Here is a 27,511-nt window from a genome sequence, read left to right as displayed (position 1 = left end):
CAAATCTCGTGAGACCTCACCCAAATCTCGCCCACACTTTGGCGAAATCTCGTGTGATTTCATGGAGTTTGGGTGAGATTTCATTCCAAATCTCGTGAGATGTCATGGTCCTCCCGGGAGATTGACTCCTCGTCCCTGGGCACGCATCCAAACCTCCGAGACCTGGCAGTCCAAATCTCGTGAGATCACGCCCAAATCTCGTCCTGACGTGGGCAAAAACTCGTGATGTTTCACGGAGCTCAGGCATGATTTCACTCCAAATCTCCAGCCCTCCCTGAAATCTTGCTCCTTCTTGGGTGAAATCCCATGAGACCTCACGAGCTCAACGAGATTTCACTCCAAATCTCATGGGCTTACCTCCAAATCTCGCTCCGTCTTGTGGAAATCTCGTGAGAGAGCATGGAGCTCCAGTGTGGTTTCACTCCAAATCTCATGAGACCTCACCCAAATCAGACCCAGAGTTGGGGGAAATCTCCAGAGATCTCATGCAGCCTGGGGAGTTTTGACCTCAAATCCCACCAGTTTGCAACCATGCCTCCAAGACCCAGAGTTGAAATCTCGTGAGCTCTCGACCAAATCTTGGCCAGATTGGTGTGAAATCTCGTGAGATTTCAAGGACCTTGTACAAGATTTCACTCCAAATCTTGTGAGCTCACATCCAAATCTCGCTCCGTCTTTTGGTAATCTCATGAGAAAGCATGGCACTCGGGTGTGACTTCACTCCATATCTCCAAATCTCATGAGATGGCCCCGAATCCCACCCAGATTTGGGCAAAACACCAAGAGATCTCTCGGAGCTCTGGGCAGATTTCACCCCAAATTCTGCCAGGTTGCAACCATGCCTCTGATACTCAGAGTCGAAATCTCATGAGATCTCACCAAATTCTTGCCCTGACTTGGGTGAAATCTCATGAGAGTTCATGGAGTTCAGGTGAAATTTCACTCCAAATCTCGTGAGATCTCACGGAGCTTGAGTGAGATTAACTCCGAATCCCTGAGCCTCATCCAAACCTCTAAGACCTCCCAGTCCAAAATGCGAGAGATCACGGCCAAATCTCACCCAAACTTGGGAAACATCTTGATTAATTTCACGGAGTTTGGGTGAGATTTCACTCCAAATCACATGGGATCTCATCAAAATCTTGCTCCTTCTTTGGTCAAATGTCCTGAGATCTCAGGGAACTCGACGAGATTTCATTCCAAATCTCGTGAGCTTGCACCCAAATCTCGCTCTGACTTGTAGAAATCTGTTGAGAGAGCATGGAGCTCCAGTGTGGTTTCACTCCAAACCTCATGAGACCTCACCCAAATCAGACCCAGAGTTGGGGGAAATCTCGAGAGATCTCATGCAGCCTGGGGAGATTTGACCCCAAATCCCACCAGTTTGCAACCATGCCTCCAAGACCCAGAGTCGAAATCTCGTGAGCTCTCGAACAAATCTCGCCCTGATTGGCATGAAATCTCGTGAGATTTCACGGACCTCAGGCGATATTTCACTCCAAATCATGTGAGCTCACATCCAAATCTCGCTCCGTCTTTTGGTAATCTCATGAGAAAGCATGGAGCTAGGGTGTGATTTCACTTCACATCTCCAAATCACATGAGATCGCCCCCAAATCACACCCAGATTTGGGCAAAATACCAAAAGATCTCTCGGAGCTCTGGGCAGATTTCACCCCAAATTCCACCAGTTTGCAACCATGACTCCAAGACCCAGAGTCGAAATCTCGTGAGCTCTCAACCAAGTCTCGCCCAGATTGGCATGAAATCTCTTTAGATTTCATACAGTTCCGCGCAAGATTTCTCTGCAAATATTGTATGATTGCACCAAAATTCTGCTCTTTCTTGGGGGGAAATGTCATTAGATCTCAAAGCACTTGATTAGATTTCATTCTAAATCCCGTGAGAGGTAACGGAAGTCCAGTGAATTTGACTCCAAATCCTTGAGCACGCATGCGAGCCTCCTAGACCTCGTGGTCTAAATCTCCTGAGATTCACGCACATATCTCATCCAGACGTGGGCAAAATCTCGTGATGTTTAATGTTGCTCGGGCATGATTTTACTGCAAATCTCTAGAGCTCTCACTGAAATCTCACTCCTTCTTGGCAAAATCTCATCGAGATCTCTCAGATCTCGATGAGATTTCCCTCCAAATCTCATGAGCTCACATCCAAATCTCTCTTCGCCTTTTTGAAATCTCATGAGAAATTATGGAGCTCAGGTGTGATTTCACTCCAAATCCTCTAAGATCTCATCCAAATCTCAGCCAGGCTTGGACAAAATCCCGAGAGATCTCACGGAGCTCCAGGGAGATTTCACTCAAAATCCCGCCAGTTTGCAACCATGCCTCTGAGACAAGTCCAAATCTTCAGATTTTGAATTTGGACCCAGGGAGGGAAAGAGCCCTGTCTAAGGGTAGGGTGAAAAGGCAGGTGATGGTATGCACCTAGGCTATAGCAGCATGGAGAAGTGCCCCAAGGGTCACGAGAGTTAAGGGCTAGTGTTTCATTGAGGATCTGTGTTCTAGTTTAGCCTCAGGGGTCCTTGTGTTCCTGGTGTATAGTGTCTGTACTAGAATCATGGTCAGCAGCTACATCCAACTGGGTAGCAACAGGCACAGTTTCCTTCTTTGTTCTTGCCTGTTTAGCATGGCATTCCCCGGTAACCAAATCCACTGTCACCTAACAGCTAGGGTTAGGCTTTGGCCAGGGCCACATCTAGGGCTAGTGTTTGGCTTATAGTCCCTATAGTTTTGGGGGCCCAACCATGGCAGAGCATACTTGTAGAGTGAGGGCTGAATGGTGGTCTGTCATGTAGGGTAAGCCTAATGTTTCCTGTTTGGTCAGCGGTTTACTCACTCTTTTGGTTGAGTTTCCAGTTTTCCTCTCCAAAAGCTGTTGTGCAGCAACAACCGTGCTTGCATGTGGTACAGTGTCCTACTGCGTTCCTGACTGAATCTCTCATTGCCCAGGTGACCCAAATCAGCGCTCCCTTAGAGCTAGGTTTCAATCACTGACAGTTCCCCAGCTAGGGCTAGGTTTTGTGTTAGGGACTAGGCAGGATGCTGTCAATCTGATGACACTGTGCTGATGATCCCTGAAGGCTGAGAAGATGTTGAGCATTAGGGTAAAGTGCAGGGTCAGGGTTTGGTCTCATTAATCAGGCCGCTTTGGATCCCAGGGCAGGTGTTCACAGGCATCATGCTATTAGACCCCCCTTCCCCTTGTGCTTACCCGAGGCATGAGTCCTTTCTACATTCCTGGACATTTGTCTTGTGTCCCGCTGGAATCCAATTCCTGTCATTCTTGAGACTTAGAATTTGGACCCAGGGGGGAGACAGCCATGCCCAAGGTAGGGTGAGAAGTTGGGAGATGTTTAGCACGGAAGAGATGGCATTGTGGAGAAGTGCCCCGAGCCTCAGGACAGTTCAGGGCTAGCATTAGCATGAGCATCCGAGTTCCAGTTTGAACTCATGGAGGTGCTCCTTTTGTTCCTGATATATAGTGTCTTCAATAGAATCATGATCAGCAGCAACATCCACCATGTTGGCAAGTCACAAGGTTTCTTCCTTTTTCTTGCATTATAAGCTTGCTCTTGCTCCTGTGTCCTAAATCCATTGCAGCCTCACTGAAAGGCTCTCGGTCTTGTCAGTGCCACATCCAAGGTAAGGTTTGAGTTATAGGCCCAAGGTCTGTAGGGGATAATTGCTTGGAAGCTCACAGCCATGTCCTGCAGCTGATTGGAGGCGTAACAAGAGGGTGAGCCTCAGCCTTCAGGTTTGGCCAGGGGAGTGCTCAGTGTTTTTGCTGAGTTTCCGGCTTTTCTCTCCCAAAGCTGTTGTGCAGCAATGACCAAGCTTGTGTGTGGTACTGTGTCCTATTGCGATTCTGACTGATTCTCTAGCATCGGTGATGTGAACCAAATGCTGTGCTCCCTCAGGCTAGTTTTCATGCAGTCATTGCCTCAGGCAAGGTAGTATTATGGCTACTGTATGGGAGCTGGAAGGGGTCTATCTCGTGGCAGTGTGGAGACCTGCCCAAAGGCCTGAGTTGAGGGTGAGCTTTAGGGGGAAGCACTGGGTTAGGGTTTAGTCTCATCAACTAAGTGAATGGTGGATCAAAGGGCTGGTTTTCCCCGCATTATGCTATTAGGCCCACGTTGGTGGTTACCCATGGCATGAGAGCTTTCTGCATTCGTGGAGAATTTGTACTGTGCCCCACCTTGTATCACAAATCCTGTTCTTGTTCAGGCCTAGAATTCGAAGTGATGGAGGGCCAGGGTCATGGTAATGGATAGGGTGAGAATCATGGAGATGGTAGGCACGTTTCAGATGGCTGTATGGACAAGTGTCCCAAGGGGTGACTTGAAGGCAACATTAAAGGGTTGAACATCTTGCTTCCCGTTGGTTCTCGTTTAGGTGATCTTTGTGGCTCTGATGTACAGTGTCTTCCCTAGAATCCTGGGCAACAAGCAGCAACATGCACCAGGGTGGGAAGTCGCACAGTTTCCTTTTTGAATCTTGCCTTATGAGCCTGCAGTTGCCCAGGTGTCCAAAATCCACTGCAGCCTCACTTAAAGGGTTCGGGTCTTGTCAGTGTCACATCCAGGGTAAGATTTGAGTTATAGGCCCGAGGACCCTATGGGATAATTGCATGGAAGTGCAGTGTCCTGTCCTGCAGAATCCATTGCAGCCTCACTTAAAGGGTTTGGGTCTTGTCAGTGTCACATCCAGCGTAAGGTTTGAGTTATAGGCCCGAAGACCTTAGGGGATAATTGCATGGAAGTGCAATGCCCTCTCCTGCACCTGACTGGAAGGCTAACACGAGGGCGAGCCGCAGGCCTCGGGTTTGTGCACGGGAATGCTCACTGGTTCGCTGAGTTTCTGCTTCAAAACCTGATGAGCAGCTCCAGCTGAGGCTGCTTGGGGCCCTCTCTCCTACTGTGTTGCTAACTGAATACCATTGCTTAGATGAGCCAGATCCAGAGCTCCCTCATGGCTAGGTTTCAATCCCTGTCAGCTCCTCAACCACAGCTAGGATTAGTATTCATGTCTGGAAGCTGGAAGGGCTCTATCCGATGACATTGCAGAGACAGTCCCTGAAACCTGAGCTGACGGTGAGCATCAGGTTTAAGCGCATGGGCAAGGCTTGGTCTCATTAACCAGGCCATTGTGGGTGCCAGGGCAGGTGTTCGCCACCATCGTTCTATTCAGCCCCACTCATTGTTACCCGTGGCATGAGTTCTTTCTGCATTCCTGCACATTTATCCTGTGTCCCCCTTGTGTTCCTATTCCCGTCGTTCTTCAGACATAGAATTTGGACCCAGGTAGGGAAAGATCCTTGATGAAGGTAGCGTGAGCAGCCGGGGGATGGTAAGCACCTAAGCGATATCAATGCGTGGAATTGCCCCAAGGGTTACATGAGATCAGTGTTACTTTAGCGACAGCAGCTGTTTTCCTGTTTGGCCCCAGGGAGATGCTCCTTGATTCTTAACATATATTTTCCTCAAAGGAATCATGGTCAGCAGCAACATCCACCAGTGTGGCAGGTCGTATGGTTTCCTCCTTTGTTCCTGCATTATAAGCCTGCTGTTGCTCATATGTCCAAAATCCATTGTAGCGTCGCCAAAACGCTTCGGGTCTGGTCAGTGCCACATCCAGGGTTCAGGCTTGAAGTATACGGCCAAGGAACATCGTGGACAATTGAATGGAAGGGCAGAGCTCTGTCCTGCAGTTCTGTGGAAAGCTAGCATGAGGAGGAGCCTCAGGTTTCGGGTTAGGCCAGGGGAATTGCTCACCGTTTTGCTGACTTCCTGTTTCGAAACCTGATGTGCAGGAACCGCCGTGGCTGCATGTGGCACAGTCTCCTACTGTGTTCTTGACTGATTCTCTTACATCGGTTCCCTGAGTCAAATCCAGCGCTCCCTGCGGGCTAATTTTCTGCTTCCGTCATTTCCAAAACCAGGGCCCTGAAAGTGGTGTATCCGATGGCATTGTGTAGACGAGCCCTATGGACTGACGTATAGACGTGCTTAGTGTGAAGCTCACGGTTAAGCTGGGTCTTAGGAACTAGGTTCCATATGGAATGGAGTGCCATGGTTTCTCCAGGATCATGGGATGAGCCCCCAGTGGTGGTTACCTGCAGCATGACAGTTTCTGCATTCTTGGACATTTGTCTTGTTTATACCCTTGTGTTCCTATTCCCTTCGTTCTTCACACTTTGCACTTGGACCCAGCGCGGGAGAAAGCCCTGTCCAAGGGTACAGTGAGAAGCCAGGAGATGGTAGGCACCTAAGAGATGACTGTGCAAAAGTGCCCTGAGGGTCACGAGAGTTGAGGGCTAGTGTTAGCATGAGCATCTGTGTTCCAGTTTGGCCTCAGGGAGATGGTTCTTGTATTCCGGATGTAGAGTGTCTGCACTAGAATCATGGTCAGCAGCTACATCCAACTGCGTAGCAACTTGCACCATTTCCTTCTTTGTTCTTGCCTGTTTAGCATGGCATTCCCTGGATAGCCAAATCCACTGTCGCCTAACAGCTAGGGTTAGGCTTTGGCCAGGGCCACATCTAAGTCTAGCGTTTGGCTTATAGTCCCTATAGTTTTGGGGGCCCAACCATGGCAGAGCATACTGGTAGAGTGAGGCCTGTCATTGAGGAGTTTGGGTGAGATTTCATTCTAAATCTCGTGATATGTCACGGAACTCGAGCGAGATTGACTCCAAATCCCTGAGCACACATCCAAGCATCCGAGACTTCGCAGTACAAATCTTGTTAGATCATGCCCAAATCTCATCCAGACATGGGCAAAATCTCGTGATGTTTCACGGACCTTGGGCATGATTTCACTCCAAATCTCGAGAGCTCTCACCAAAATCTCACTCCTTCTTGGGGACAATCTCGTGAGATCTCACGGAACTTGAGCAAGATTAACTCCAAATCCCTGAGCCACATCCATGCCTCCGAGTCCTTGTAGCCTAAATCTCGTTACATCTTGCCCAAATCTCACCCAAACAGCAAAATCTCGTGACTTTTCACCGAGTTTGGGTAAGATTTCACCCCACATCTCCTGAGATCTCACCGAAATCCCCCTATGTCTTTTCAAAGTCTCAAGAGAAATCACTGAGCTCCTGAATGATTTCACTCCCCATCTCGTGAGATCTCAACCAGTTCGTGCTCAGACTTGGGCAAAAGCACGTGAGATTTCAAAGAGCTCAGGCGAGATTTTGCTCCAAATCTCATGAGATCTCAAAGAAATCTCGCTCTTTCTTGGTGGGAAATGTCATGAGATCTCACCACGCTCCACGAGATTCACTCCAAATCTCATGAGCTCACATCCAAATCTTGCTCCGTCTTGTGGAAATCTCATGAGAAAACATGGAGCTCTGGTGTGATTTCACTCCAAATCTCATGAGATTGCAGCCAAATCATAGCCAGATTTGGATGAAATCTCAAGAGATCTCACGGAGCTCTGGGGAAATTTCACGCAAAATCTGGCTACTTTGTAACCATGCCTCCGAAGCTCAGAGTCGAAATCTCGTGAGATCTGACACAAATCTCACCCAAACAGTGAGCATCACTCCAGCCAAACCCGAAGCCTTCAGCTTACCCTTAATGACAGAACTCCATTCAGCCCTTACTCTACAAGTATGATCTGCAATGGATGGGCCCCGAAAATTATAAGGATTGTAAACCAAACATTAGCACTAAATGTGGCCCTGACAATAGCCAAACAGTAGCTGTTAGGCTACAGAGAATTTGCTTATCTGGGGAATGCCATGCTAAACAGGTAAGAACAAAGAAGGAAACCGTGCCTGTTGCTACCCATTTGGACGTAGCTGCTGACCATGACTCTATTGCAGACTCTATACATCAAGAACACAAGGACTGCAGACCTGAGGCTAAAGTGGAACACAAATGTTCACGCTAACGCTAGCCCTCAACTCGTGACCCTCGGGGCACTTCTCCGCCCTGCCATCTCTTAGCTGCATACCATCTCCCAGCTTCTCACCCTACGCTTGGACAGGGCTCTTTCCTGCCCTGAGTCCAAATTCGAAGTCTGCAGATTTGGACTCTGTGTCTCCGACGCATGGTTGCAAACTGGCGGGATTTTGAGTGAAATCTCCCCAAGCTCCATGATATCTCTCGGGATTTCGCCCAATTCTGGGTGCGTATTTGGAGGAGAACTTATATGATTTGAAGTGAAATCACTAACAGTCCATAGGGCTCTTCTACACACTGCCATCGGATACACCACTTCCAGGGCCCTGGCTGTGGAAATAACGGAAGCAGAAAATTAACCCACAGGGAGCGCTGGATTTGACTCATGGAACCGATGCGAGAGAATCAGTCAGGAACACAGTAGGAGACTATGCCACATGCAGCCACGGCAGGTGCTGCAATCAGGTTTCGAACCAATAATTCAGCAAAACGGTGAGTATTCCCATGGCCAAAGCTGAAGTCTGAGCCTCCACTTCATGCTAGCTTTCCACAGAACTGCAGGACAGAGCTCTGCCCTTCCATTCATTTGCCCCCGAAGTTCCTCGGCTGTGTAAATCAAGTGAACCCTGGAGGTGGCACTGACTAGTCTCGAAGTGTTTTGAGGAGGCAAAAATGGATTTTGGACACATGAGCAAAAGCAGGCTTATAATGCAAGAACAAAGGAGCACACCATACTCCTGCCACACTGGTGGATGTTGCTGCTGACCATGATTCTTTTGAAGAAAATATATATCAGGAAATCAAGAGGCATCTCCCTGGGGCCAAACAGGAAGAAAACTGCTGTCGCTAAACTAACACTGAACTCAAGGGCTCTTGGGGCAATTCCACGCACTCTCATCGCTTAGGTGCTTAGAATTTCCCCTATGCTCAAGATACCTTGAGCAGGGATTTTTCCCTCCCTGGGTCCAAATTTTACCTCTGAAGAACGACAGGAATAGGAACACAAAGGGGACACAGAATAAATATGCAGGAAGGACGAAAGAATTCATGCCACGGGTAACCACCTTTGGGGCCTAATAGCACAATGCTGGCAAACACCTGCCCTGGGATCCACAACGGCCTGGTTAATGAGACCAAGCCTTGACCGGATGCTTAAACTGGATTTTCACCATCGGGTCAAGATTCAGAGAGAGTCTATGCAGTGTAATTGGATAGAACCTTTCCAGCTTCCAGACATGAAAAATAAATATAGTCCTGGTTAGGGTATTGAACGTGATTGAGACCTAACCATGAGGGAGCATTGAATTTGCCTACCAAAGCAATGGTATTCAGTCAGCAGCAAAGTAGGAAACAGGGTCCCATACAGCGTCGGTTGCAGCTGCCTATCAGGTTTTGAACCAGAAACTCAGCAAACCAGTGAGCATTCCCCTGAAAAACAGGAGGCCTGAAGCTCGCCGTCATGTTAGCTTTCCAGTCAGCAGCAGGACAGGACACTGCTCTTCCATGTAATTATCCCCTAAGGTCCTCGGCCCTACAACTCAAACCTTGTCCTGGATGTGGCTCTGACAAGAGGCGAACCCTTTAAGTGAGGCTGCAATGGATTTTGGACACCTGGGCAACAGCTGGCTCCTAAGTCAGGATTGAAAAAGGAAATTATGTGACTTCCCACCCTGGTGCATGTTGCTGCTTGCTGCCCAAGATTCTAAGGAAGACACTGTACACATGGGACACAAAGACCATATACGTGAGGACAAACAGGAAGCCAGATGCTCAGCGATTTAATGTTGCTTTCATGTCACGCCTCAAGAAACTTGTCCTTACAGCCATCTGAAAGGTAAGCTACCATCACCCAGATTCTCACCCTAACCGTTACGATGACCTTGGACCTCCGATCCTTCGATTATATGCCTGAATAAGAACACGATTTGTGATACAAGGGGGGGGCACAGTACAAAATCTCCACGAATACAGAAAGGACTCATGCCATGGGGAACCACCAAGGTTTGCCTAATAGTGTAATGGGGGGAAACCCAGCCCATTGATCCACCATGCACCTAGTTAATGAGAACAAACCCGAACCCTGCATTTCCCCCTAAAACTTGCTCTCACTTCAGGCCTTGGGGAAGGTCTCCACGCTGCCACGAGTTAGAACACTTCCAGCTCCAATGCAGTAACCATAATCCAAAACTTGCATGAGGCAAGGATTGTGCCCGAAAACCAGCCTACGGGAGCACAGCATTTGGTACACATCACCGAACCCAGAGCATCAGTCAGGAACACAGTAGGACATCGTACCACACGCAAGCTGGGTTGTTGCTGCACAACAGCTTTTGGAAAGAAAAGCCAGAAACTCAACAAACACACTGAGCATTCCAAAGGCCAAACCTGAAGCCTGAGGCTCACGTACTTGTTAGGCCTCCAATCAGCTACAGGACAGGGTTCTGAAATTGCAAGTAAGTATCCACTAAATTCCTTGAGCCTATAACTCAAACCTAACCCTGGATGTGGCACTGACCAGACCCAGAGTATTTTACTGAGGCTGCAATAGAATTAGGACACCGGAGCAACAACAACCTTATAATGCAGCAACTGAGCATTTCCCTGGCCAAACCCGAAGCTTGAGGCTCGCCATCATGCTAGGCCTCCGATCAGCTACAGGACGGGGCTGTGAAATTGCAAGTAAGTAGCCCATAAAGTCCTCGAGCCTATAACTCAAACCTGTCCCTGGAAGTGGAACTGACAAGAACCAGAGCCTTTTAGTGAGGCTGCAGTGAATTTTGGACACCGGAGCAACAGCAGGCTGATACTGAAAGAAAAAGGAAGAAATCTTGCAACTTGCCAACATGGATGGTGAATGTTGCTGCAGACCACGTTTCTATTGAAGACACTGTATATCAGGAACACAAGGAGCACCTCCGTGCGGTCAAACTGGAACTCGGATGCTCACGCTAATGCTATCCCGGAACTGCCCTGAGGCTCTGGGCACATCTCCGCAATGCCATCTCTTCTGTGCTAACATCTCTGGCTTCTCACCCTACCTTGGGCAGGGTTCTTTCCCTCCCTGAGTCCAAATTCTACGTCTGAAGAATGACCGGAATGGGAACACAAAGGGGACATGGGATAAATGTGCAGGAATGCAGAAAGAGCTCATACCATGGGTAACTACCAGTGGGGCCTCATAGGACGATGCTAGCAAACACTTGCCCTGGGAACCACAACGGCCCGGTTCATGAGACCAAGCCTTGCCCCTGTGCTTCAACCTGATGCTCACCGTTGGCTCAGGTTTCAGGGACCGTCTCTGGGGTGTCATCAGATAGAGCTCTTCCAGCATCCAGACACGAATACTAATCCTAGCCACAGTTGGGGAGCTGACAGTGATTAAACCTAGCATTGAGGGACTGGATTTGGCTCACCTAAGCAATGGTAATCAGGTAGCAACACAGGAGGAGACTGGGAAGCATGCAGCCTCGGCTGGAGCTGCCCATCAGGTTTTGAAGCAGAAACTCAGCGAACCCGTGAGCATTCCCCTGCACAAACCCGAGGCCTCAGTCTCGCCCTCATGTTAGCCTTCCAGTCTGCTGCAAGAAAGGACACTGCACTTCCATGCAATTATCCCCTAAGTTTCTCGGGCCTATAACACAAACCTTACGCTGGATGTGGCACTGACAAGACCCAAAACTTTTAAGTGAGGCTGCAATCCATTCTGCAGGACAGGACACTGCACTTCCATGCAATGTTCCCCTATGATCCTCGGGCCTCTAACTCAAACCTTAAGCGGGGTGTGGCTCTGACAAAAACCCCAACCCTTTAAGTGAGGTTGCAGTGGATTTTGGACTTCTGGACAACAGCAGGCTCGTAAGGCAAGACTCAAAAAGGAAAGTGTGCGACTTCCCACCCTGGTGCATGTTGCTGCTTGCTGCCCAGGATTCTAGGGAAGACACTGTGCATCAGGGACACAAAGAGCACCTACCCGAGGACCAAAGGGAAGCCAGATGCTCCGCCATCTAATGTTGCCATCATGTCATGCCTCGGGGAACTTGTCCGTACAGCCTTCTGACACGTGCCTATCAACTCCATGATTCTGACCCTAACCGTGACCATGACACTGGCCTCCATCCCTTCGAATTCTATGCCTGAACAAGAACAGGATTTGCGATACAAGGTGGGGCGCAGTACAAATTCTCCATGAATGCAGAAAGGAGTCATGCCATGAGGAACCACCAACGTGGGCTTAAGAGAATAATGCGGGGAAAGCCAGGCCATTGATCCATCATGCGCCTAGTTAATGAGACCAAACCCTAACCCTGGGCTTCCCCCTAAAGCTCGTCCTCAACTCAGGCCTTGTGGCATGTCTCCACACTGCCAGGAGATTGACCTCTTCGAGCTCCCATACAATAACCATAATCCTAACGTTGCCTTGAGCAATGACTATGCCCAAAATCTAGCATGAGGGAGCACAGCATTTGGTTCACATCACCGAACCCAGAGCATCAGTCAGGAACTCAATAGGACATCCTACCACACGCAAGCTCGGTTGTTGCTGCACAAAGGCTTGCGGAGAGAAAAGCCAGAAACTCAGCAAAAAAACCACGGAGCTTTCCCCTGGCCAAACCCAAAGCCTGAGGCTCGCCCTAAGGCTAGGCCTCCAAATAGCTGCAGGACAGGGCTGTGAAATTGCAGGTAAGTACCCTCTAAATTCCTCAAGCATATAACTCAAACCTAACCCTGAATGTGGCACTGACCAGACCCAGAGCATTTTAGTGAGGCTGCAATAGAATTAGGACACCGGAGCAACAACAACCTTATAATGCAGCAAAAACACTGAGCATTGCCCTGGCCAAACCCGAAGCGTGAGGCTCGCCGTCATGCTAGGCCTCCGATCAGCTACAAGACGGGGCTGTGAAATTGCAAGTAAGTAGCCCATAAAGTCCTCGAGCCTATAACTCAAACCTGTCCCTGGAAGTGGAACTGACAAGAACCAGAGCCTTTTAGTGAGGCTGCAGTGAATTTTGGACACCGGAGCAACAGCAGGCTGATACTGAAAGAAAAAGGAAGAAATCTTGCAACTTGCCAACATGGATGGTGAATGTTGCTGCAGACCACGTTTCTATTGAAGACACTGTATATCAGGAACACAAGGAGCACCTCCGTGCGGTCAAACTGGAACTCGGATGCTCACGCTAATGCTATCCCGGAACTGCCCTGAGGCTCTGGGCACATCTCCGCAATGCCATCTCTTCTGTGCTAACATCTCTGGCTTCTCACCCTACCTTGGGCAGGGTTCTTTCCCTCCCTGAGTCCAAATTCTACGTCTGAAGAATGACCGGAATGGGAACACAAAGGGGACATGGGATAAATGTGCAGGAATGCAGAAAGAACACATGCCACGGGTAACTACCAGTGGGGCCTCATAGGACGATGCTGGTGAACACTTGCCCTGGGAACCACAATGGCCCGGTTCATGAGACCAAGCCTTGCCCCTGTGCTTCAACCTGATGCTCACCGTCAGCTCAGGTTTTGGGGACTGTCTCCAGGATGTCATCAGATAGAGCTCTGTCAGCTTCCAGACATGCATACTAATCCTAGCAACTGTTGGTGAGCTACCAGTGTCTGAAACCCAGCCTTGAGGAAGCACTGGATTTGGCTCACCTAAGCAATGGTAATCAGGTAGCAACACAGGAGGAGACTGGGAAGCATGCAGCCTCGGCTGGAGCTGCCCATTAGGTTTTGAAGCAGCTCAGCGAACCCGTAAGCATTCCCCTGCACAAACCCGAAGCCTGAGTCTCACCCTCATGTTAGCCTTCCAGTCTGCTGCAAGAAAGGACACTGCACTTCCATGCAATTATCCCCTAAGGTTCTCGGGCCTATAACTCAAAACTTACCCTGGTTGCAGCTGTGACAAGATGTGAATCCTTTAAGTGAGGCTGCAATGGAGTTTGGACTCCTGGGCAACAGCAGGCTCATAAGGAAAGATTCAAAAAAGCAAGTGTGATACTTTCCACCCTGGTGCATGGTGTTGCTTGCTGCCCAGAATTCAAAGGAAGAAACTGTACATCAGGGACACATACAGCATCTACCCGGGGACCAACGGGAAGCCAGAGGCTCAGTCGTTTAATGTTGCCTTCATGCCACTCCTCAGGGCACTTGTCCATACAGCCATCTGAAACCTGCCTACCATCTCCATGACTCTCACCCTAACTGTGACCATGACACTGGCCTGGGTCGCTTCGATTTCTACACCTGAACAAGAACAGGATTTGTGATATAAGGTGGGCCGCACTATAAATTCTCCAGAAGGCAGAAAGGACTCATGTCACGAGGAACCACCAATGTGGGCCCAATAACATAATGCAGTGAAATCCAGCCCATTGATCCACCATGAGCCTAGTTAATAAAACCAAACCCTAACCATGCGCTTCTCCCTAAGCCTACAAACTGCTTCCTCCCTCAGAGAGGTGGATGATAGCTAAAGCATGGTTTCGCTACCATGTTGTTTCTTTGAGTTCGAACGCTAATGAATAGGCTTCCATGTGAAAGTGAGGCCACAGTGCTAGCTTCATGAAACAAGTGGGGAGTCGTACGCTGCCTTCTGCCAGGGCCTGAGTCTCACTCAGAAAATGCCTCCGGACTCCATTGCAGTGCTCTCACGCATGCACACAGCAAAATGCGTCCACCCTCAGGCATGGTTGTTTAAGCCGCAGCAGGACTTCCCTACTGACTTGTTCCTTTGACTTAGGCGGTTGGCTTTCGGCCTGCAGGCACACCCGGGGCAAGGGTACCGGCATCCTCAACAAGAGGTGAGTTGAGAGCAGCCTTCCGTACCGGCCTGTTTCTCGCTCCATTTCACGTATGCGACCTTTTCCCCGGTCTCTCCTACACGAGCACTGTGAAATTCCTCTGGCTTCAGGAATGGCAATGTTAACTAAAGCGCAGGAACTCTCTAGCATTGATTCTTGCTGTTAGTAGTCCAGCAACTAGGCATCCAGGCACCCAGGGCACAGCTGGGCGAACCTACTAAAACAACAGGTGAGTCGACAGCAGCCTTCCTTACAGGCCTGCTTCTCACTCCGATTTCCGTTTAGGTTCCATTTCTGATGCTTTAACAGAAAGACACACGAGATGAAGTTCGCGCTCAGGAAGGGCGATCTGTGCTGAGGCACGCGTTCTCTACAGTTTTGTTCCTTTGCGTTGGGTGGACGGCCCTTAGGACTCCACGCACACGCGGGAGAGCCGACCTAGGTTCCTGAAACAAGAGTTGAGTCGACGGGTGCCCTCTGCCCATGCTTATTTCTCCCTGGGAATTCTGCTGGGACTCACTCCCCACATTTGCCCTGAAGCAGAGTTCAAAATGCTGCCACCCTGTGGAGAGGCACATGAGCTGAAGCTGGGATTCTTTACCAGCTTCTTCCTGCCAAATCAGTGTGGAGCCCTTAGCATTCCTAGGCACACATGGAGCAGTAAGGGTTAGCTTCAGGTAACAAGAGCTGAGTCGAGAGGTGCCTTCTGGCCCAGACTTCTTCTCCCTCGGTTTCACGGGAGTAACCCATTACCCAGGCTCTCACCCACGGTAGCCTGGAAACTTCTTCCTCCCTCAGAGAGGTGGATGGTAGCTAAAGCACGGTCTCGCTACTGTGTTGTTTCTTCGAGTTCGAATGCTAATGATTAGGCTTCCATGCGAAAGTGAGGCCGCAGTGCTAGCTTCATAAAACAAGTGGGGAGTCGTGAGCTGCCTGCTGCCAGAGCCTGAGTCTCACACGGAAAATGCGTCCGGACTCCCTTGCAGTGCTCTCACGCATGCACACACCAAATGCTTCCAGCCTCAGGAAGGCCTATTTTTGCTGAAGCAGGAATTCTCTACAAACTTGTTCCTTTGACTTAGGTGCTTGGCTTTAGGCCTGCAGGCACACACAGGGCAACGGTACTAGCCTCGTAAAGAAGGAGTGAGTTGACAGCTTCCTTCTGCGCCCGCCTGTTTCTCCATGGAGTTTACGTATGGAACCCGTCCCCAGGCTCTCACCCACAGTGCAGGGTAAACAGCTTCCTCCCACAGACCATAAAAAAGTGGGGAGTCGTGCTCTGCCTTCTTCCGGGGCCTGAGTCTCACACAGACAATGTTTTGGGACTCCATTGCAGTTCTCTCACGCATGCACACAGCAAACTGCTTCCATCCTCAGGAAGGCCTCTTTTCGCTGAAGCAGGAATTCTCTAAAGACTTGTTCCTTCGAATTCTGTGCTTGGCTTTTATGCCTGCAGGCACACACGGGGCAATGATACTAGCCTCGTAAACAAGGAGTGAGTTGACAGCTTCCTTCTGCACCGGCCTGATTCTCCATTGAGTTTACGTATGGAACCCGTCCCCAGGGTCTCCCCCACAGTGCAAACTGCTTCCTCCCACAGAGAGGTCGACGTTAGCCAAAGCACGGTTGCTGTACACTGTTGTTTCTAAGAGGTAGAACGCAAGCGATTTGACTTCCATGCAGAAGTGGGGCCGCAGTGCTAGCTTCATGAAACAAGTGGGAGTCGTGCGCTGCCTTCTGCCAGGGCCTGAGTCTCATTCGGAACATGCCTCCGGACTCCCTTGCAGTGCTCTCACGCATGCACACAGCAAAATGCTTCCAGCCTCAGGAAGGCCTAATTTCGCCAAAGGAGGAATTCTATAGAGACCTGTTCCTTCGACTTAAGTGCTTGGCTTTCGGCCTGCAGGAACACACAGGGGAACGGTACTAGCCTCTTAAACAAGGAGTGCGGTGACAGCTTCCTTCTCAACTGGCTGTTTCTACATCCAGTTTACGTATGGAACCCATCCCCAGGCTCTCACCCACAGTGCAGAGTAAAGTGCTTCCTCCCACAGATCATGAACCAAGTGGGGAGTCGGCTCTGCCTTCGTGCAGAGCCTGAGTCACACACGGACAATGTTTTGGGACTCCCTTACAGTTCTCTCAAGCATGCACACAGCAAAATGCTTCCAGCCTCAGGAAGGCCTCTTTTCACTGAAGCAGGAATTCCCTACAGTCTTGTTCCTTCGACTTAGGTGCTTGGCGTTACGCCTGCAGGCACACAAGGGGCAATGGTACTAGCGTCTTAAACAAGGAGTGCAGTGACAGCTTCCTTCTGCACCGGCCTGTTTCTCCATCGAGTTTACCTATGGAACCCGTGCCCAGGCTCTTACCCACAGTGCAGGGTAAAATGCTTCCTCCCACAGACCTTGAAAAAAATTGGGAGTCGTGCTCTGGCTTCTTCCGGGGCCTGAGTCTCACACGGACAATGTTTTGGGACTCCCTTGCAGTTCTCTCACGCATGCACACAGCACAATGCTTGCAGCCTCAGGAAGGCCTCTTTTCGCTGCAGCAGGAATTCCCTACAGACTTGTTCCTTCGACTTAGGCAGTTGGCTTTCGGCCTGCAGGCACACCCGGGGCAAGGGTACCGGCCTCCTCAACAAGAGGTGAGTTGAGAGCGGCCTTCCGTACCGGCCTGTTTCTCGCTCCATTTCACGTATGAGACCCTTTCCCCGGTCTCTCCTACAAGAGCACTGTGAAATTCCTCTGGCTTCAGGAACGGCAATGTTAACTAAAGCGCAGGAACTCTCTAGCATTGATGCTTGGTGTTAGTAGCCCGGCAACTAGGCATCCAGGCACACAAGGCAAAGCACGGCGAATCTCCTAACACAACAGGTGAGTCGACAGCAGCCTTCCTTACAGGCCTGCTTCTCACTCCGGGTTCCGTTTAGGTTCCATGTCGCATGCTTTCACAGAAACACACACGAGATGAAGTTCACGCTCAGGAAGGGCGATCTGTGCTGAGGCACGCGTTCTCTACAGTTTTGTTCCTTTGCGTAGGGTGGACGGCCCTTAGGACTCCACGCACACGCGGGAGAGCCGACCTAGGTTCCTGAAACAAGAGTTGAGTCGACGGGTGCCTTCTCTGCCCATGCTTATTTCTCCCTCGGAATTCTACTGGGACTCACTCCCAAATTTGCCCTGAAGCAGAGTTCAAAATGCTGCCACCCTGTGGAGAGGCAGATGAACTGAAGCTGGGATTCTTTACTGCCTTCTTTCTGACAAATCTGTGTGGAGCCCTTAGCATTCCTAGGCACACATGGAGCAGTAAGGGTTAGCTTCAGGTAACAAGAGCTGAGTCGAGAGGTGCCTTCTGGCCCCGACATCTTCTCCCTCGGTTTCACGTGAGGACGCGTTCCCTAGGCTCTCACCCACGGTAGCCCGGAAACTGCTTCTTCCCTCAGAGAGGTGGATGGTAGCTAAAGCACGGGTTCGCAACCGTGTTGTTTCTTCGAGTTCGAACGTTAACAATTAGGCTTCCATGTAAAAGTGAGGCCGCAGTGCGAGCTTCATGAAGCAAGTGGGGAGTTGTGCGCTGCCTTCTGCCAGGGCCTGAGTCTCACTCGGAACATGCCTCCGGACTCCCTTGCAGTGCTCTCACGCATGCACACAGCAAAATGCTTCCAGCCTCAGGAAGGCCTCTTTTCGCTGAAGCAGGAATTCTCTACAGACCTGTTCCTTCGAATTAAGTGCTTGGCTTTAGGCGTGCAGGCACACACGGGGCAACGGTACTAGCCTTGTAAACAAGGAGTGAGGTGACAGCGTCCTTCTGCACCGGCCTGTTTCTCCATCGAGTTTACCTATGGAACCCGTGCCCAGGCTCTTACCCACAGTGCAGGGTAAAATGCTTCCTCCCACAGACCATGAAACAAATTGGGATTCCTGCTCTGGCTTCGTCCGTGGTCTGAGTCTCACACTGACAATGTTTTGGGACTCCATTGCAGTTTTCTCATGCTTGCACACAGCAAACTGCTTCCAGCCTCAGGAAGGCCTCTTTTCACTGAAGCAAGAATTCTCTACAGACTTGTTCCTTCGACTTAGGTGCTTGGCTTTAGGCCTGCAGGCACACACGGGGCAAAGGTACTAGCCTCGTAAAGAAGGAGGGAGTTGACAGCTTCCTTCTGCACCGGCCTGTTTCTCCATGGAGTTTACGTATGGAACCCGTCCCCAGGGTCTCCCCCACAGTGCAAACTGCTGCCTCCCACAGAGAGGTCGACGGTAGCCAAAGCACGGTTTCTGTACACTGTTGTTTCTAAGAGGTAGTACGCAAGCGATTTGACTTCCATGCAGAAGAGGGGCCGCAGTGCTCGCTTCATGAAACAAGTGGGGAGTCGTGTGCTGCCTTCGGCCAGGGCCTGAGTCTCACTCGGAACATGCCTCCGGACTCCCTTGCAGTGCTCTCACGCATGTACACAGCAAAATGCTTCCAGCCTCACGAAGGCCTAATTTCGCTGAAGCAGGAATTCTCCTCAGACCTGTTCCTTCGACTTAAGTCCTTGGCTTTCAGCCTCCAGGCACACACGGGGCAACGGTACTAGCCTCGTAAACAGTGAGGTGAGAGCTTCGTTCTGCACCGGCCTCTTTCTCCGTCCATTTTACGTATGGAACCCATCCCCAGGCTCTCACCCACAGTGCAGAGTAAAGTGCTTCCTTCCATAGACCATGAAACAAGTGGGGAGTGGTGCTCTGCCTTCTTGCGGAGCCCGAGTCTCACACGGACAATGTTTTGGAACTCCCTTGCAGTGCTCTCACGCATGCACACAGCAAAATGCTTCCAGCCTCAGGAAGGCCTCTTTTCGCTGAAACAGGAATTCTCTACAGACTTGTTCCTTCGACTTAGGTGCTTGGCTTTAGGCCTGCAGGCACACACGGGGCAAAGGTACTAGCCTCGTATAGAAGGAGGGAGTTGACAGCTTCCTTCTGCACCGGCCTGTTTCTCCATGGACTTTACGTATAGAACCCGTCCCCAGGTTCTCCCCCACAGTGCAAACTGCTTCCTCCCACAGAGAGGTCGACGATAGCCAAAGCACGGTTTGTGTACACTGTTGTTTCTAAGAGGTAGAACGCAAGCGATTTGACTTCCGTGCAGAAGTGGGGCTGCAGTGCTAGCTTCATGAAACAAGTGGGGAGTCGTGTGCTGCCTTCTGCCATGGCCTGAGACTCACTCGGAATCTGCCTCCGGTCTCCCTTGCAGTGCTCTCACGCATGTACACAGCAAAATGCTTCCAGCATCAGGAAGGCCTAGTTTCGGTGAAGGAGGAATTCTCCTCACACCTGTTCTTCGACTTCAGTGCTTGGCTTTCGGCCTGCAGGCACACACTGGGCAATGGTACTAGCCTCGTAAACAAGGAGTGAGGTGACAGCTTCCTTCTGCACCGGCCTCTTTCTCCATCCAGTTTACGTATGGAACCCATCCCCAGGCTCTCACCCACAGTGCAGAGTAAAGTGCTTCCTCTCACAGACCTTGAAACAAGTGGGGAGTGGTGCTCTGCCTTCTTGCGGAGCCTGAGTCTCACACGGACAATGTTTTGGGACTCCCTTGCAGTGCTCTCACGCATGCACACAGCAAAATGCTTCCAGCCTCAGGAAGGCCTCTTTTCGCTGAAGCAGGAATTCCCTACAGTCTTGTTCCTTCGACTTAGGTGCTTGGCGTTACGCCTGCAGGCACAAAAGGGGCAATGGTAATAGCCTCGGAAACAAGGAGTGAGGTGACAGCTTCCTTCTGCACCGGCCTGTTTCTCCATCGAGTTTACCTATGGAACCCGTGCCCAGGCTCTTACCCACAGTGCAGGGTAAAATGCTTCCTCCCACAGACCATGAAACAAATTGGGAGTCTTGCTCTGTCTTCGTCCGGGGCCTGAGTCTAACAAGGACAATGGTTTGGGACTCCCTTGCAGTTCTCTCACGCATGCACACAGCAAACTGCTTCCAGCCTCAGGAAGGCCTCTTTTCGCTGCAACAGTAATTCTCTACAGACTTGTTCCTTCGACTTAGGTGCTTGGCTTTAGGCCTGCAGGCACACACGGGGCAAAGGTACTAGCCTCGTAAAGAAGGAGGGAGTTGACAGCTTCCTTCTGCACCGGCCTGTTTCTCCATGGACTTTACGTATGGAACCCGTCCCCAGGGTCTCCCCCACAGTTCAAACTGCTTCCTCCCACAGAGAGGTCGACGATAGCCAAAGCACGGTTTCTGTACACTTTTGTTCCTAAGAGGTAGAACGCAAGCGATTTGACTTCCGTGCAGAAGTGGGGCTGCAGTGCTAGCTTCATGAAGCAAGTGGGGAGTTGTGCGTTGCCTTCTGCCAGGGCCTGAGTCTGACTCGGAACATGCCTCCGGACTCCCTTGCAGTGCTCTCACGCATGCACACAGCAAAATGCTTCCAGCCTCAGGAAGGCCTACTTTCGCTGAAGCAGGAATTCTCTACAGACCTCTTCCTTCGACTTAACTGCTTGGCTTTCAGCCTGCAGGCACAAAAGGGGCAACGGTACTAGCCTCGTAAACAAGGAGTGAGGTGACAGCTTCCTTCTACAACGGCCTGTTTCTCCATCGAGTTCACCTATGGAACCCGTGCCCAGGCTCTTACCCACAGTGCAGGGTAAAATGCTTCCTCACACAGATCATGAAACAAATTGGGATTCGTGCTCTCTTCTTCCGCGGCCTGATTCTCACAGGGACATAGTTCTGGGACTCCCTTACTGTGCTCTCACGCATGCACACAGCAAACTGCTTCCAGCATCAGGAAGGCCTCTTTTCGCTGAAGCAGGAATTCTCTACAGACTTGTTCCTTCGACTTAGGTGCTTGGCTTTAGGCCTGCAGGCACACACGGGGCAACGGTACTAGCCTCGTAAAGAAGGAGGGATGTGACAGCTTCCTTCTCCACCGGCGTCTTTCTCCATCGAGTTTACCAATGGAGCCCGTGCCCAGGCTCTTACCCACAGTGCAGGGTAAAATGCTTCCTCCCACAGACCATGAAACAAATTGGGAGTCGTGCCCTGGCTTCTTCCGGTGCTGAGTCTCACACGGACAATGTTTTGGGACTCCCTTGCAGTTCTCTCACGCATGCACACAGCAAAATGCTTCCAGCCTCAGGAAGGCCGCTTTTCGCTGAAGCAGGAATTCTCTACAGACTTGTTCCTTCGACTTAGGTGCTTGGCTTTAGGCCTGCAGGCACACACGGGTCAACGGTAGTAGCATCGTAAAGAAGGAGGGAGGTGACAGCTCCCTTCTGCACCGGCCTGTTTCTCCATGGAGTTTACGTATGGAACCCGTCCCCAGGGTCTCCCCCTCAGTGCAAACTGCTTCCTCCGACAGAGAGGTCGACGGTAGCCAAAGCACGGTTTCTGTACACTGTGTTTCCCAAGAGGTATAACGCAAGCGATTTGACTTCCATGCAGAGGTTGGGCCTCAGTGCCAGCTTCATGAAACAAGTGGGGAGACGTGCGCTGCCTTCTCCAGGGGTCTAAGTCTCCCTCGGGAAATGGTTTGGGACTCAGTTGCAGTGCGCTCACGCATGCACACAGCAAGATGCGTCCACTCTCAGTCATGGCTCTTTTAGCCGAAGCAGGAATTCCCTACAGACTTGTTCCTTTGACTTAGGCGGTTGGCTTTCGGCCTGCAGGCACACCCGGTGCAAGGGTACCGGCCTCCTCAACAAGAGGTGAGTTGAGAGCGGCCTTCCGTATCGGCCTCTTTCTCGCTCCATTTCACGTATGGGACCCTTTCCCCGGTCTCTCCTATACGAGCACTGTGACATTCCTCTGGCTTCAGGAACGGCAATGTTAACTAAAGCGCAGGAACTCTCTAGCATTGATTCTTGGTGTTAGTAGCCCGGCAACTAGGCATCCAGGCACACAAGGCAAAGCACGGCGAATCTCCTAACACAACAGGTGAGTCGACAGCAGCCTTCCTTACAGGACTGCTTCTCACTCCGGGTTCCGTTTAGATTCAATTTCGCATGCTTTCACAAAAACACACACGAGATGAAGTTCACGCTCAGGAAGGGCGATCTGTGCTGAGGCACGGGTTCTCTACAGTTTTGTTCCTTTGCGTTGGGTGGACGGCCCTTAGGAATCCACGCACACGCGGGAGAGCCGACCTAGGTTCCTGAAACAAGAGTTGAGTCGACGGGTGCCTTCTCTGCCCATGCTTATTTCTCCCTCGGAATTCTACTGGGACTCACTCCCAAATTTGCCCTGAAGCAGAGTTCAAAATGCTGCCACCCTGTGGAGAGGCAGATGAACTGAAGCTGGGATTCTTTACTGCCTTCTTTCTGCCAAATCAGTGTGGAGCCCTTAGCATTCCTAGGCACACATGGAGCAGTAAGGGTTAGCTTCAGGTAACAAGGGCTGAGTCGAGAAGTGCCTTCTGGCCCAGACATCTTCTCCCTCGGTTTCACGTGAGGAACGCGTTCCCCAGGCTCTCACCCACGGTAGCCCGGAAACTGCTTCTTCCTTCAGAGAGGTGGATGGTAGCTAAAGCACGGTTTCGCTACCGTGTTGTTTCTTCGAGTTCGAACGTTAACAATAGGGCTCCCATGTCAAAGTGGGGCCGCAGTGCGAGCTTCATGAAGCAAGTCGGGAGTCGTGCGCTGCTTTCTCCCAGGGCCTGAGTCTCACTCGGAACATGCCTCCGGACTCCCTTGCAGTGCTCTCAGGCATGCACACAGCAAAATACTTCCAGCCTCAGGAAGGCCTAATTTCGCTGAAGCAGGAATTCTCTACAGACTTGTTCCTTCGACTAAAGTGCTTGGCTTTAGGCCTGCAGGCACACACGAGGCAACGGTACTAGCCTTGTAAACAAGGAGTGAGATGACAGCTTCCTTCTGCACCGGCCTGTTTCTCCATCGAGTTTACCTATGGAACCCGTGCCCAGGCTCTTACCCACAGTGCAGGATAAAGTGCTTCCTCCCACAGACCATGAAACAAATTGGGAGTCGTGCTCTGGCTTCTTCCGGTGCCTGAGTCTCACACGGACAATGTTTTGGGACTCCCTTGCAGTTCTCTCACGCATGCACACAGCAAAATGCTTCCAGCCTCAGGAAGGCCTCTTTTCGCTGAAGCAGGAATTCTCTACAGACTTGTTCCTTCGACTTAGGTGCTTGGCTTTAGGCCTGCAGGCACACACGGGGCAAAGGTACTAGCCTCGTAAAGAAGGAGGGAGTTGACAGCTTCCTTCTGCACCGGCCTCTTTCTCCATGGAGTTTACGTATGGAACCCGTCCCCAGGATCTCCTCTATAGTGCAAACTGCTTCCTCCCACAGAGAGGTCGACAGTAGCCAAAGCACGGTTTCTGTACAATGTTGTTTCTAAGAGGTAGAACGCAAGCGATTTGACTTCCGGGCAGAAGTGGGGCTGCAGTGGTAGCTTCATGAAACAAGTGGGGAGTCTTGTGCTGCCTTCTGCCAGGGCCTGAGTCTCACTCGGAACCTGCCTCCGGACTCCCTTGCAGTGCTCTCACGCATGCACACAGCAAAATGCTTCCAGGCTCAGGAAGGCCTAATTTCGCTGAAGGAGGAATTCTCTACAGACCTGTTCCTTCGACTTAAGTGCTTGGCTTTCGGCCTGCAGGCACACACGGGGCAATGGTACTAGCCTCGTAAACAAGGAGTGAGGTGACAGCTTCCTTCTGTACCGGCATCTTTCTCCGTCCAGTTTACGTATGGAACCCATCCCCAGGCTCTCACCCACCGTGCAAAGTGCTTCCTCCCACAGTCCATGAAACAAGTGGGGAGTGGTGCTCTGCTTTCTTGCGGAGCCTGAGTCTCACACGGACAATGTTTAGGGACTCCCTTGCAGTGCTCTCACGCATGCACACAGCAAAATGCTTCCAGCCTGAGGAAGGCCTCTTTTCCATGAAGCAGGAATTCCCTACAGTCTTGTTCCTTCGAATTAGGTGCTTGACTTTAGGCCTGCAGGCCCAAAAGGGGCAACGGTACTAGCCTAGTAAACAAGGAGTGAGGTGACAGCTTCCTTCTGCACCGGCCTGTTTCTCCATCGAGTTTACCTATGGAACCCGTGCTCTGGCTCTTACCCACAGTGCAGGGTAAAATGCTTCCTCCCAGAGACCATGAAACAAATTGGGAGTCGTGCTCTAGCTTCTTCCGGTGCCTGAGTCTCACACGGACAATGTTTTGGGACTCCCTTGCAGTTCTCTCACGCATGCACACAGCAAAATGCTTCCATCCTCAGGAAGGCCTCTTTTCGCTGAAGCAGGAATTCTCTACAGACTTGTTCCTTCGACTTCAGTGCTTGGCTTTAGGCCTGCAGGCACACACGGGGCAACGGTACTAGCCTCGTGAAGAAGGAGGGAGGTGACAGCTTCCTTCTGCACCGGCCTGTGTCTCCATGGAGTTTACGTATGAAACCCGTCCCCAGGGTCTCCCCCTCTGTGCAAACTGCTTCCTCCGACAGATAGGTCGACGGTAGCCAAAGCACGGTTTCTCTACACTGTGTTTTCCAAGAGGTATAACGCAAGCGATTTGACTTCCATACAGAGGTTGGGCCGCAGTGCTAGCTTCATGAAACTAGTAGGGAGTCGTGCGCTGCCTTCTCACGGGGCCTGAGTCTCCCACGGGAAATGGTTTGGGAGTCAGTTGCAGTGCGCTCACGCATGCACACAGCAAGATGCGTCCACTCTCACTCATGGCTCTTTTAGCCGAAGCAGGAATTCCCTACAGACTTGTTCCTTTGACTTAGGCGGTTGGCTTTCGGCCTGCAGGCACACCCGGGGCAAGGGTACCGGCCTCCTCAACAAGAGGTGAGTTGAGAGCGGCCTTCCGTACCAGCCTCTTTCTCGCTCCATTTCACATATGGGACCCTTTCCCCGGTCTCTCCTCCACGAGCACTGTGAAATTCCTCTGGCTTCAGGAACGGCAATATTAACTAAAGCGCAGGAACTCTCTAGCATTGATTCTTGGTGTTAGTAGCCCGGCAACTAGGCATCCAGGCACACAAGGCAAAGCCCGGCGAATCTCCTAACACAACAGGTGAGTCGACAGCAGCCTTCCTTACAGGCCTGCTTCTCACTCCGAGTTCCGTTTAGGTTCCATGTCGCATGCTTTCACAGAAACACACGAGATGAAGTTCACGCTCAGGAAGGGCGATCTGTGCTGAGGCACGCGTTCTCTACAGTTTTGTTCCTTTGCGTTGCGTGCACGGCCCTTAGGACTCCACGCACACGCGGGGGAGCCGACCTAGGTTCCTGAAACAAGAGTTGAGTCGACGGGTGCCTTCTCTGCCCATGCTTATTTCTCCCTCCGAATTCTACTGGGACTCACTCCCCACATTTGCCCTGAGCAGAGTTCAAAATGCTGCCACCCTGTGGAGAGGCAGATGAACTGAAGCTGGGATTCTTTACTGCCTTCTTTCTGCGAAATCAGTGTGGAGCCCTTAGCATTCCTAGGCACACATGGAGCAGTAAGGGTTAGCTTCAGGTAACAAGAGCTGAGTCGAGAGGTGCCTTCCGGCCCGGACATCTTCTCCCTCGGTTTCACGTGAGGAACACGTTCCCCAGGCTCTCACCAACGGTAGGCCGGAAACTGCTTCTTCCCTCAGAGAGGTGGATGGTAGCTAAAGCACGGTTTCGCAACCTTGTTGTTTCTTCGAGATCGAACGTTAACAATTAGGCTTCCATGTAAAAGTGAGGCCGCAGTGCGAGCTTCATGAAGCAAGTAGGGAGTCGTGCGCTGCCTTCTGCCAGGGCCTGAGTCTCACTCGGAACATGCCTCCGGACTCCCTTGCAGTGCTCTCACGCATGCACACAGCAAAATGCTTCCAGCCTCAGGAAGGCCTCTTTTCGCTGAAGCAGGAATTCTCTACAGACCTGTTCCTTCGACTTAAGTGCTTGCCTTTAGGCGTGCAGACACACATGGGGCAACGGTACTAGCCTCGTAAACAAGGAGTGAGGTGACAGCTTCCTTCTGCACCGGCCTGTTTCTCCATGGAGTTTACCTATGGAACCCGTGCCCAGGCTCTTACCCACAGTGCAGGGTAAAATGCTTCCTCCCACAGACCATGAAACAAATTGGGAGTCGTGCTCTGGCTTCTTCCGGGGCCTGAGTCTCACACGGACAATGTTTTGGACTCCCTTGCAGTTCTCTCACGCATGCACACAGCAAACTGCTTCCAGCCTCAGGAAAGCCTCTTTTCGCTGAAGCAGGAATTCTCTAAAGACTTGCTCCTTCGACTTAGGTGCTTGGCTTTAGGCCTGCAGGCACACACGGGGCAAAGGTACTAGCCTCGTAAAGAAGGAGGGAGTTGACAGCTTCCTTCTGCACCGGCCTGTTTCTCCATGGAGTTTACGTATGGAACCCGTCCCCAGGGTCTCCCCCAGATTGCAAACTGCTTCCTCCCACAGAGAGGTCGACGATAGCCAAAGCACGGGTTCTGTACACTGTTGTTTCTAGGAGGTAGAACGCAAGCGATTTGACTTCCGTGCAGAAGTGGGGCTGCAGTGCTAGCTTCATGAAGCAAGTGGGGAGTCGTGCGCTGCCTTCTGCCAGGGCCTGAGTCTCACTCGGAACATGCCTCCGGACTCCCTTGCAGTGCTCTCACGCATGCACACAGCAAAATGCTTCCAGCCTCAGGAAGGCCTACTTTCGCTGAAGCAGGAATTCTCTACAGACCTCTTCCTTCGACTTAAGTGCTTGGCTTTAGTCCTGCAGGCACACACGCGGCAACGGTACTAGCCTCGTAAACAAGGAGTGAGGTGACAGCTTCCTTCTACACCGGCCTGTTTC

This window comes from Mirounga angustirostris, unplaced genomic scaffold, assembly GCF_029215605.1.
Source record: "Mirounga angustirostris isolate CCGP_5_RB_7025 unplaced genomic scaffold, mMirAng1.0.hap1 SCAF_3, whole genome shotgun sequence".
Classification (NCBI taxonomy): Eukaryota; Metazoa; Chordata; class Mammalia; order Carnivora; family Phocidae; genus Mirounga; species Mirounga angustirostris.
This window is presented reverse-complemented; position numbering follows the sequence as displayed.